Source organism: Anabrus simplex, chromosome 3 (assembly GCF_040414725.1).
Source record: "Anabrus simplex isolate iqAnaSimp1 chromosome 3, ASM4041472v1, whole genome shotgun sequence".
In the NCBI taxonomy this organism is placed as follows: domain Eukaryota; kingdom Metazoa; phylum Arthropoda; class Insecta; order Orthoptera; family Tettigoniidae; genus Anabrus; species Anabrus simplex.
This window is the reverse complement of record NC_090267.1, coordinates 106,288,076-106,301,002: the sequence shown is the minus strand read 5'-3', so window position 1 is coordinate 106,301,002 and position 12,927 is coordinate 106,288,076. Positions and strand designations below refer to the sequence as shown.

At 41.8% G+C, this 12,927-nt stretch overlaps 1 protein-coding gene across 1 annotated transcript in view; it reads left to right on the top strand.

The window, feature by feature from the left end:
* Nucleotides 1-12,927, top strand: part of Naa15-16 (N-alpha-acetyltransferase 15/16) — a 657,214-nt gene that overhangs the window by 598,525 nt on the left and 45,762 nt on the right. The gene's annotated exons all lie outside the window — the stretch shown is intronic.

Here is a 12,927-nt window from a genome sequence, read left to right as displayed (position 1 = left end):
TGATTCCGTTCACATTACTGAATCAATACAGTGATCCGATTCACGGCACATTAGTCACCGCTCCTACTGCATCTGTGTAGTATGTACTGGTAAGACAGCAGCAACAGCATTCAGTGCTCGCTACTGCCATCTGGTCTTCATACTATGAACTCCTTTCTTAGAAAAAAATGCTAGTCACTCTAATACATCGAAGATTTCCGGCGAAGCAGGGTGGGAAAGGTCTAGGATTAGGAAGGTAGCAGCCACGGCCTTGATTAAGGTACAGTCCCAGCATTTCCTGGTGTGAAAATGAGGAAACTACGGAAAACCATCTTAACGGCTGCCGACGGTGGGATTCGAACCCACCATCCCCCGAATGCAAGCGCATAGCTACACGATACTAACCGCACGTCCCACTCGCTCAGTCATTTTTAAAAATACATATTTTTCTATCAGCTGAGGATTTTTTAAATCGTCATATTTTGTATAGGCTTCCCAAGATGTACAGTAGCCCGCTGGTTTTCTGATTCAACATACTGTTGATTAAGTTATTGCATCAGTCGGCTCACTTACTGTCCACATATGATTGAACTCGGTGTGCCATGGCTCACTGTATGTCTCGCTGCAGCGGAAGCTCGGCTCTCCACCAGTGTCCAGTGTGCCGATAAGGAGCCGTGTGTAGCTTGTGTCTCACTGAGCCGTGCTTGTTCACGATTCTTTCGATGTGCCATGATTCACTGTCTCGCTGCAGGGGAACCTCGGCTCCCCGTCAACGTCCAGTGAGTGCGCCGCTCAGCATTGTCCGCTGGGAGTAAGCTGAATCGTGTGCCGTGGGCTCGCTGTTCCTGCGAATCAGTTCACTCGGAAACTTGAATGAATCGATACACTGCTTCGAATCATGCATTCAGTAGCCAACACTACTACTGTCACCTTCCATGTCTCACACCCATAAAATTGAACTGATTTCATGAGTCAAAGATTCTAAGCTTTGTCTTCAGTGATATTTCATAAGATCTCCACACTGGTCGCAGCAGAGCGAAGGCTCCTTTTGCCTTTTTGATCCTGTTTACATCATCTGCTGTCATCCCTCCATTCTTGGAAACAATACTTCCCAGGTAGCAAAAGAGCTTTCCGCCTGCTCAGTCTCTTCTTCTTTCACGGCCAGTACATCCTAGTTTTTGCCATTCAGTCTAAACTCTTTAGTCTTGGCTGTGTTAATTTTTAATTCTGCTCTCTGAGCTTCTGTTTCCAATTCCTTAAGCTTCTCACTCATATCCTTAAAAGTGTGGATCAGAAGGCTGATGTCATTCGCAAAATCCAAATCCTCCAGACGGTCAGTTAAAGTCCATTGTATACCTCTGCTTTTGTGTTTAGTCACCTTCCTCATGACCCCATCTAACGTCAGCAAAAACATTAGTAGTTACAGCAGACATCCCTGACTTACTGCCGAATCTATGTTGAATAGTTTTGAGAGGTTGCCATCATGTTTCATTTGGCAAGTGTACATCATCTTCACAATACTGATGATCTCTGAAGGTACTCCATAGCTCTGCATTCTTTTCCAGATGGCTTCTCGCTGCACTCTGTCAAAGGCTCTTTCAAAGTCAACACCAGTAGTCCATGAATTGCTCAATAATAGTCCTCAAGGTGTTGATTTGATCCGTGTATGATCTCCTTTCTCTGAAACCAGCCTGTTCCCTCCTGAACTTACTATCTATTGGCGCTCTAAGACAGTTTAGAACAACTCTTGAGAATTCTTCACTAGGTACAGACAAATGTGTAATATCACGCCAATTACTGCATTTCGTCAGGTCTCCTTTCTTGGGCAACTTGATAAGGATTCCCTTCCTCCAATTTTCCGGGATGGTTTCTGTGTTCCAAATTTCTTGGAACAATGGTACTAACATTTCTGCCGTTACTTCATAGTCTGCCTTGAATATTTCCGCCATCACATTATCCACACCAGGTGCTTTGTTAGTCTTACAGCTTTGAAGAGCCTTGATAATTTCTCCCTTGCTAGGAGGGTGAGTATTGATTTGCAATGCAGCCATTTCCTGTTGGTCAAATTCCTCCTGCTCTTGTTCCTGTTGTTGGACAAGGGTCCTCTTGAATACTTCACTTAAATATTCCCCACATCACTTCAACTGTTCCTCGCTGTTAGTCAACTGCTCACCTCTTTCGACTTCACTGGCTTACATTCATTAAAACGTTTCCGGGGCAACTGTTTGGTGATACAGCTATTAAGTCACCCCTTTCCGCTGCCTTTTGAGTTCTTTCTGCAAGCTCTTCCACCTGATTTCTTCTATCAGCTCTTGCACATCTCTTCACTTGCCGATGAACTTCGTTATACCTTTCCCTAAGGCGTTGTTTCTCTTCTTCGTCTCTGCATTTGTTGATCAAGGCCTTTACCCCTCTTCTCTCTTCAATCTTCTGCCATGTATGGTCAGATATCCATGGCTTCCTTCTGATGTCTTGAAATCCTAATACTTTCTTACATTTAAGAACATTTTCTTGATTTTCTTTCACCCTTTCTCTACGTGTGTATTACCCTCTTCTCCTCCTTTATCTATCTCCAACTGACTGTACTGGCTTTTCAACTCCAGCACAAATTCTTTTCTGATGCCCTTGTTTTGCAGTTTTCTTACATAGAATCTTCTCTGACTGCAGTCTTCCACATCTAATTGCAAAATGGTCAGTTTCATTTTGTGTCTTGCAATCTGGTGAGACCCATGTAATTTTATGGCAGAGTTTGTGTGGGATCACTGATCCTCCAATATTGAGCCTATTATTTAAGCACATTTCGATAAAAACGCTCACCGTTGTCATTTTGGACCCCAACCTCATGCTTTCCCATTACTTGCTCTAATCCTTCATTTTCACTACCAATCTTTGCATTAAGGTCTCCCATGATAATTTTTGTGCCTTTCTTTTTAATACTAGCTAGTACCTCCCGCAGTTGTCCATAGAAGTTGTCCTTGTCTAGGGCATTTGCTTGTCCCGTAGGTGCATAACACTGCATAAGTGGGTCTTGAATCGTGCTATAATGATACGTCAAGATGGCGGCTAGAGGAGAGATGCGCAAGCGTAGTGCTGCTGCAGTTTGTGTTGTTTGTGTGGTAATAATCAGAGTTGTTGCGCTTTACGGTTCTCTGCACGGGTCTATTCGAGTTAAGGAATCGGTGTGTGCAAGTGAAAAAGTGAGTTCTCCTTTTGGATGGCTACTAGCAGAGAGAAACTACTAAATTCCAGCATTCTCTCTGACTGGATGCGCCATTTTCCAGACTTATAGGCGCCTCCCTACTAGCTCTGAGCCGAACGAGCCTAGGCCTGGTCGCTCAGTGATTAGGGGCTTGCTTTGCCTCCTACTACTGGCTGGAGATGTCCACTTAAACCCCGGCCCCACCACTTGTGAAATGAAAACTGACATAAACATCTATTGTCAGAATGTGCAAAGCCTAAACAATAAGTTGTCTGATTGTGAACTATCCCTGCCAGACTTAAGAGAAGTTGAAGTGATTGGAGTCACTGAAACATGGCTCTTATGGGCTAGTGACAGTGAACTACCACTCAATGCTAATTACAGCATATTCCGTCGTGATCGCGCTACTCTAGGTGGTGGAGTGATGCTAGCAGTGAACAGTGCGTTACCATGTAAACGAAGGACAGATCTCGAACGGAACTGTGAGTTAGTGTGGGTGGAGCTACTCTTTCCTCGACGCCCTGTACTTGTGGGATGTTACTACAGACCACCAAACAGCCCATTCTGTGACCTTGAACAGTGCCTGGACTTAGTCATTGCAGCGCTCCCTCATGGTGAAGTAATTTTAATGGGCGACTTTAACCTGTCTATAAAGTGGTCTTCTCCAACTACCGGACAGTCAGCTAACAACTGTGACACATACTTTATAGACAGTTTTATTAATGGCCTCGGACTGAAACAGTTTAATATGTACCCAACACCCTGGACTTCATACTCTCCTCATTAGAACTTAAAACAATAACCCCAGGCAGAAACCTTTTCCTGTGCCACCACCAGTCCCTCGATGCTACATTCCTCCTTCCCCACCCCTCCTCAAAGCCTCACAGCAAGACATCCTACCGTCCTACCTACATCTGGCGCCGTGCCGACTGGCCTGCAATGTGTCGTGCCCTGGAATGCCTTCCCTGGAGTCTGCTCGAAATAGCTGATATCGAATCAGCTCTTGACTGGCTGCAAGCTGCAATTAAAGACTTTGTACCTGCAAAACGGGATACTACTAGCAAACATCAACACTGGATATCACAAGAGACCAGACTGATACTATTTAATAAGAAGAGAGCTTGGCACCTGTGGAAAGACTTCCCTAACCCACACACTCACAATACCTTTGTTAAAATCCGCCACCACGCGAGGTTTATGGTCAGAAGAGACTACAAAACACACGTAGACACTGTCACTGAAAACGTCCGCAGCAATCCCAAGCGCTACTGGAGTCTCATCAACACACGGAGAAGGACGGAGTGGATTCCTGTCAGCGTGAACCACAACGATGCAACAGCAGATGGCGCCGATCGCAATGAACTGTTCAACAGGTATTTCTTCTCCAACTTCTCCCCTCCCTTACAAAACCAACCGCTCCCTCCTGTTGGTACAGCTTCAAACAAAACCCTATCAAGCATAACTACCACACCAAGTGAAGTTCATAACCTTCTTCAAACTCTTCGTACCAACAAAGCTACTGGTGCCGACACTATAGGTCCTCTTTTCCTAAAAAAATACTGCCAGCACTCTTTGCGTCCCTCTCTCTAAATTATTTAACAGATGTTTTGCCGCGGGCTATTTTCCTATTACCTGGAAACAGGCAAATATTGTTCCACTTCTCAAATCAGGCAACAAATTTAATGTTTCATCTCACCGACCAATCTCTATTCTCCCCACACTATCCTTTACCTTTGAAAAAATTATACACCAGCGTCTCCTCGCATTCACTTTACCGTATATCTCAACCAAGCAGCATGGTTTTCTACCAGGTGGCTCTTGTCTAACAAACCTGGCCACTCTGCATAGCTTTGCATCACACGCCATTGCAGCTAAATCACAGCTGGATATCTGCTACGTAGACATTTCAAAAGCTTTCGATTCTGTAGACCATACTCTGTTGCTCCATAAACTCTCCGAACGATTTAATATACATGGCAGTCTTCTGACCCTTCTTGCTGGCTTCCTACATAACCGTTGGCAGAGAGTGGTAATATCAGGCACTTCATCCTCATGGTTACCAGTCACCTCCGGTGTCCCACAAGGCAGTACTCTTGGTCCCTTGCTGTTATCTTTGTTTATGGACGATCTGCCATCCAAACTCAACGAAACAGCGAATACCCTACTCTTTGCTGACGACTGCAAGATATTTAGGGAGATCAGGAATCCAGCAGACGCAGCTCTGCTACAGTCCTCACTTAATGCCCTCTCGAACTGGTGCCGTACTTGGAAACTTATCCCCAATCCACAAAAATGCAGCCACATGACCATAACACTACGTAAATCTCCTCTACCGACATCATATTACCTACTCGACAAGCCCATCACCGTAGTTATGCAACAGCGTGACCTAGGTGTAATATTCGATACAAAATTATAATTTAAGACCCATGTAGAAACATATACAACCAAGGCTATGAAATTACTAGGCATTCTCTATCGCTTCACAGAAATTTCTGACTCCATTGCTCTTCGTCACTTCCTCACGATCATTCAACCTCTCTTAAACTACTGCTCTCCGATTTGGACAACAGCCGCCCCCTCCAATACTAAGCAGTTACACAGAGCAGTGTCCTTCTTTGCTGCAATTGTAAGGAACACTTTGCTGCAATTGTAAGGAACAGAAACCCCAAGCTCAGAAACCTGTCTACGCAGCAGATATTAATGGCAATTAATGTGTCACCGCTGCACATCAGGCGACAGGTAGCTGACTTGAGTTTCCTCCACGGGATCTTAAATGGACACTACCACTTGGAACATCTTGTCTCACTCTTCTTTCTCCGCATTCCTTCCCGCTCCACCAGAACCAAAGACCTTCTCCACATTCCCAACACTCAGCACTCAATACTTCAACGATCTTTCCTAATCCGCCTCCCAACACTCTTTAACAATATTAATAGAAGACAAGAGCTTGATATAGCATCAAATAAAAGTGTATTCGAGAGGTGTATAAATAGTATCTTAAAGATAAGTTGATGTGAAAGGATTATACCGCCATCTTGACCCACGACGACTTGGCTATGAACATGGACATTCTCATGGTTTTCGATTTGGACAGTTATTAGTAGGATGTGTACCTGATCTTGTTATATTTTGTTATGTTTGTTATATTTTATTATCAAAGTTTATGTTTGTTAAATAGTCTGTTGACAGTGCAAGTGAAATTTGCTCAGTGTAGCTGTATCTTGTGCTTCGTGAACAAATAAATAAATAAATAAATAAAATCTGAGATCGGCTTCCAATCCAATAGGCTTCTCCTTGCTTCTCTTGTCAGTAGTGTAGTATACCCACTCCATTTTCATGGTCTTCTTCTTCCTTCCCCAAGTACAAAAGAGTCTTGCCATCTCTCAACCTGTATTCTTCGAAACCATTCCACCATGTTTTGCTCAATCCAATTATCACCAGCATATATCGTTCCATCTCCCTGGAGACTTGTTCCAATTTCCTTGACTCGAACATGGTTCTTACATTCCAAAAGCCCACTCTTGTCCTTGTTTTCAAGCCAAAGGTCGTCAACGAGATATCCGTCCGGTTTACTCTATTATGTGTTTCAGTTGCTCTGCAAATTTTTTCTAGGGTGGGAGGACCAGGTCATTTGAGTTAAGGGTTTCAGTCACCTAGGTCTGTTGCTTCCACCACCCCGATTTGGTATTAACACGTTGGGTGCCACGTGCCGCCATATGGCGTCACGGTGGTCTTCAAATTTGAGATGGCGTGACGCCATATGGCGGCACACCGTTCTTGAAATCAGAGTTGGCGTGACGCCATATGGCGGCACAGTTGAGTTTCAGGCGATGCGCCGTAGATAATCAGCTGTGACATCTATGCGCGTAAAATTGGTACTACGTGAAGGGCGAACTTCAGAGTCTATTCCAGCTATGTATTTTTATTGTATGCCACCATATGGCGCCACAGTATTCTTCCAAAGCCACTGAGTGGCCTGTGGTCGTTGTCACAGGTGAAAGCGCGCCAGGCATTGTTTATTCCTCGTTTACGTACGTATTATCACTCAGTTTATATAGTTGTGCAAAAATATGTTGGTAATAATCTTACGAGGGAACACATACGTGTGTTACACTCGGATTCGGTTGAAATTTGGTAGGAATATTCGTGGGACACAGTAGAATGCTAAGGTAAAAACTGCATGTACCCAGCGCAAGTTTAAACGCCAAAATTGAACAAATAAATAGTCATAAAATTAGAAGTGCCGCGGGAGTATCGGGGTGTGGCGGAGAGGTAGGGAGGAGCGAAGCAGCGGACGTGAACCAACCAGGCTGCGTCGAGCTGCGCCAGCAGCCAGGTAGCGTATAGTTAGCGCGTTCCCCTTAACTTCCCGATCAGATGTGCAACACGTAAATATGAAAACAGCACTTCAAACAAGTGTACAAAGGACGATGTTTGAACAACGATGCCAATAAGGTTTGAAAAATTACGAGTAACAAGAACTCGGGCGTGCCGAGACGCATATTTTCAATGTTTAGAGTTATCAGAAAACTGTTATCAACAATATGTAATGTAATATAAGTACTTGTTTTGCATTTTACTAGGTTTTCATAAATATTGCGTTAATTTGAATTAGCAAATAAATATCCCGTATTTGAAATTCGTATTGCACATTCCATGTCAAAAAATTCTGTGACACCATATGGCGTCACGCTTTATTTTATCTTTCCTAAAAATTGATGTGACACCATATGGCGTCACACATGACCATGGTATGGTGAGATAAAATTTACTTAGTACATCATATAAATATATCCCAAGATTATATAAACAGACTACAACGCGTACAATTGCTTTGGCACCAGCGGAATGCAATTCATAAACAGGCCTGGCACCAGTGGAATAGTGTGCTACAATCGGCTCGGCACTCAACGTGTTAAGGTTGTCTCCTCTAGAAGAGCTCACTTCACCACATCTATGAGCCTCTTCTGCCCACTACCAGGATGGCAGCCGCCCTATTTGGGAACCGCCGCTGCATCTTGGGTTGTTCTATTCCACCTTTTCCACCATACTAATGGACACCATCTCTGCCTTCGACGCCGTTCAGGTCTTCACCGTAACCCTGGCAAGGGTCCCTCACAAGTTACTATCACCCGGGACAGGTGTTACTCCTTCCCCTCCTCCTTTCTCATACGGGCTTGGGACCATCAATGGCGGAGCCAAGAAACATGCTGTGACTATATAAAACTTTGCAAAAGTGAGGGCCAATAGGCAGAGATTGTGAAGATGGCTAAATTCCAGGCCATAGTGCCAATGTTGAAAGGCTCTTTTTTTTTTTACAGTGGACCAAGGAAGGAAATAGACTTACCATGAATTCTGTGAAAAGGCTTGCTTTAATGAAATACAATTTCAGATGTTTTTACATGTAAACATATGTTTTTAACTATCGATATAGTAACAGGGAATTAGTAAAGGGAGTATGATCTGGCATTAAATACACAGAAGTTGCAAAGTGATATAAATGATGAAATTGGTGGAGTTTGTTGTTTAGAGGAATGTGCGAGCATTTTCAGATTTCAGAAAAAGTTCTTAGGCTTATTGAAGTGGATGGGCTTAGCACAGTTTCCCAAACTACATAATTATTGGTCAAGAAAGAACAGACTGTATAAAAACTATGTTGGGGGTCATGTAATGAAGCGGGACAAGTTCTTACTGATTTTGCGTTTCTGGCATTTCAACAGTGAAGCGAACCGAGGTCAAGACAGGTTGTATAAAATAGCACCCCTTGTTCTAAAGCTCAATAAGCTGACTTCCTTCTTACAGAATACTGCTGATCGCAACTGTGAGATCACTGCATTAGCTTTACTACACCTTGATTCAATCTCACTTACTATATTACCATCCCGGGAGAACACACAACCTAAATACTTGAAATTATCGACCTGTTCTAGCTTTGAATCACCAATCTGACATTCAATTCTGTTGAATTTCTTACCTACTGACATCAATTTAGTCTTCGAAAGACTAATTTTCATACCATACTCATTGCAATTATTTTCAAGTTCCAAAATATTAGACTGCAGGCTTTCAGCACAATCTGCCATTAAGACCAAGTCGTCAGCATAGGCCAAACTGCTTACTACATTTCCATCTAACTGAATCCCCCCTGTTATTTTATACCTTCCAGCAGAAGATCCATGTAAACTACGAACAGCAAATGTGAGAGATTACAGCCTTGTCTAACCCCTGTAAGTACCCTGAACCAAGAACTCTTTCTGCCATCAATTCTCACTGAAGCCCAATTGTCAACATAAATACCTTTGATTGATTTTAATAATCTACCTTTAATTCCATAGTCCCCCAGTATAGTGAACATCTTTTCCCTCGGTAACCTGTCATATGCTTTCTCTAGATCTACGAAACATAAACACAATTGCCTATTCCTCTTCTTGCATTTTTCAATTACCTGGCGCATACTGAAAATCTTATCCTGACAGCCTCTCTGTGATCTGAAACCACACTGGTTTTCATCCAACTTCCTCTCAACGACTGATCGCACCCTCCCTTCCAAGATGCCAGTGAATACTTTGCCTGGTATACTAATCGATGAGATACCTTGATAGTTGTTGCAGTCCTTCCTGTTCCCTTGCTTATAGATAGGTGCAATTAAACATTAATGTTGTCAATCTTATGTTAATTTTAAGGACACTTCCTCTAAGGCATTACTTTGTCAATTTATATATTTTTCATCTAAACAGTGTTATGTGGCTGAAGATGTTGATAATGTACGAAACATGTACCACTTTTAACTATTAAATTGCCTTAAGCAATCATTGTATCGACTAGGTGGAAAATAAATAAATACTTAATTGTGAATCTATTGGAGTGCGATACGGACCATGAAGCTGATTTTATGTAAGCTTAAATATAAATCGAATACAGGTATTTAAACTACGTTCGAGCACCTTGTTACTGTCTTCAGTTATGTCCATAAGTACAGTGTCACAGTAGTCTAGAATTGGTAAGATTAGGGATTTTACCAGTTGTATTTTAAGATGTTTTGGAAATATAGTAGAGTAGCGTTTGAGAGGAAAAAGGGATTTGTGCACTTTATGGCATGTATTTGTCACTTGTTCAGTCCAATTTAGTATCTCAGTCATTGTAACACCTTGGTACCAAATATAATAATCTGAGTTTTGTTAGGATTTATTAACAAGCTGTTATTTTTGGCATAGTCATTCAGTCGTCAGAAGTCAAAATTTACTCTGGCAATGGCTACATCTATGTTTTGTGGATATGAGTGATAAATCTGAAGATCATCTGCATAGATATGGTACTTGCTATATTTCAGTGGTCCCCTATGTTGTTCACACTAACAACAAATAAAAGTGGGCCCAAAACCGACCCCTGCGGGACATCTATTGACTTGTTATGCCATCCTGAGTACATTGTACCTTGTTTTGAATTTAGGTTTAGGAAATACTTTAGTTAATAATATTAACTGTAAAAATATTTGTAAATATCTGTAGGTTCGTTGGTTGTACTTACAAAGGCAGATTATCATAAGGAATAGTACCGTAACTTCTGCAGCAACTTCTCCGGTATTTCGTATAGATATCCGTTCAAACTATCGCGAAGGTAATAATTTACTACATTAAAAAACACGATACGCCTGTAAGCGTCCATTTAAAAAGAAGGTAAAGAGATTACACGGTAATAGTTAACAGTTGTTGTATTGTTATTGATTATTGTCGCTCCTCATATTCAAATATTGCATTGTTGGCTACAGTCGTGAACAAAGGGTGTAGTGTAGTCAAGTAAGTATAAATAAAAATCAGCTGACCTTTTATTCCATTCATTTGTACTTCTGAGTAGGTAGTTAGTATCTGTAATTTATATTTCGCTCCCTCGATCTTTCAGTATTTATTAGCGGTTAGCTAATAATAATAAAGTTCATATATCCCGGTAATTGCAGTTAAAGTCCCTGGAGTAGTAGTAGTAGTTTTGATAGAAATATTTGAGAAATTATTGTAGACAACCTCGTATGTTTCAGTAGGCCTAATTAAGAACACTTTTATTCTCCGTCCCGTGGAGTAGGGAAAATAATAGTAATCCACCAGCTGTAATAATCACATAACCACATTTCAGTAGAATTGTAGTGAAGATAAGGTATAATATATTAGATAGTATCTTGCCAGTTATATTCGTGTTTTTCTTCGTGTACGGCAATCCTTTCGATACTTAAGCATTTAACCAAATGCAGTGTAGTGTAGTGTAGATACATTGTAGTATAGATACAGTACAATTTAGATAGTGCCGTATCTTGCCTGCTATATTCGTGTGTTATCTTTCGTGTGTATCTATTAGACCGTAATACTAATAATAATTTGTCTAAGCATTTAGCTTCATTGGTAATCTTTGAGTACAGTAGTTCTTGCAAATTTCATTTCTGTTGTGCTAAGTAGTGACATACGGTACGGTACCGGTATCGTAATTAGGATACGTCTGAAAGTAGTTTAAAAATTACTGTAGTGTACTATACAGTAGTATACGAGCAATATCCTATTAGAATTTAGTGTGCTTATTTTATTATTGAAAAATATTTGTGTAGTACTGGTGTAGTAGAGGTATCCGTAGAAACTCTTACTAAAATACTGTTGTTGTAATTAGGATAGGCTTAATTGCAGTTTGGAATTGTGTAGTTCTTGTGTATTACTTTCGATATTCAGTAATTAACAGCAGTTTTTATCCTGTTAGGGGTTGTAGGATTAAAAAAATGGAGCACGACTAAGTAGTATTGTAGTGTAGTCGTATATTAATTACCTTATTGTTGTGTACTATCCCAGACAGTATATCCCTCCCTTCATTTATTTTTTGCAAATAAGTTATTTTACTTTTAATTTAATTTTTTCCCCCTGTAAAGAATGGCTAAGGAGCGCGGTGTACTTACTGTGGGTGTGGTGAGGCATTGAGGGGTATGAGGGAGGAGTTGGAAAGTTTGAGAGAGATAATTAGGATTCTCACAGAAGACAGGAAGGAAGATAGGACTCCCTCAAACAATGTACAGGTTACAGTAGGTGTACAAAAAGGAGGGGAAGGAAAGGGAGGAGTTGTAGAAGACAGGTGGTCTAATGTTCTAAGGGGAAGGAGATTGCAGGCTAAGGGCTTTATTCAGGATCAGAATTCAGAACAGGTGTCTGTGCGAAATCTGTACGAGTCACTCCAGGTAGAACAACAGAGGGAAGATGAGGGACAGGGAACTGTTGCTGAGATGCGTGGAAGTAGGAGGAAGGGAAAAGGTAGGAAAGGGAAATGTAGAGTAGAGGATAGGAAAAGACAGGTGGAACAGAGTCATGGGAAGGAGAAAAGGGAGGAGGAAGAAGCTTCTGCAGCTATCAGGAAAGATAGGGCTGACCAGGAGGGGAGGGGATCAAATGAGGTGGGTAGGGTTGAGGCTCTGGTCATGGGGGATTCCATCGTTAGACACGTGGGGAAAGTGTGTGGAGGAAAGGGAACCAGGGTAGAATGTTATCCAGGAATTAGGTTGAGGCAGATGTTGAGGAAAGTAGAAGAGAGGGAGGAGGGGAAGGAGAAGGTGGTAGTGTTTCACGTTGGTACCAACAACGTAAGGCAAGCTGATATAAGTACCAACATAGTTGGAGATGTGTGGGATCTGGTAAATGCAGCACGGGTGAAGTTTAAGAAAGCGGAGATTGTTATTAGTGGAATACTGTGTAGAAGGGATACTGACTGGAGGGTGATTGGGG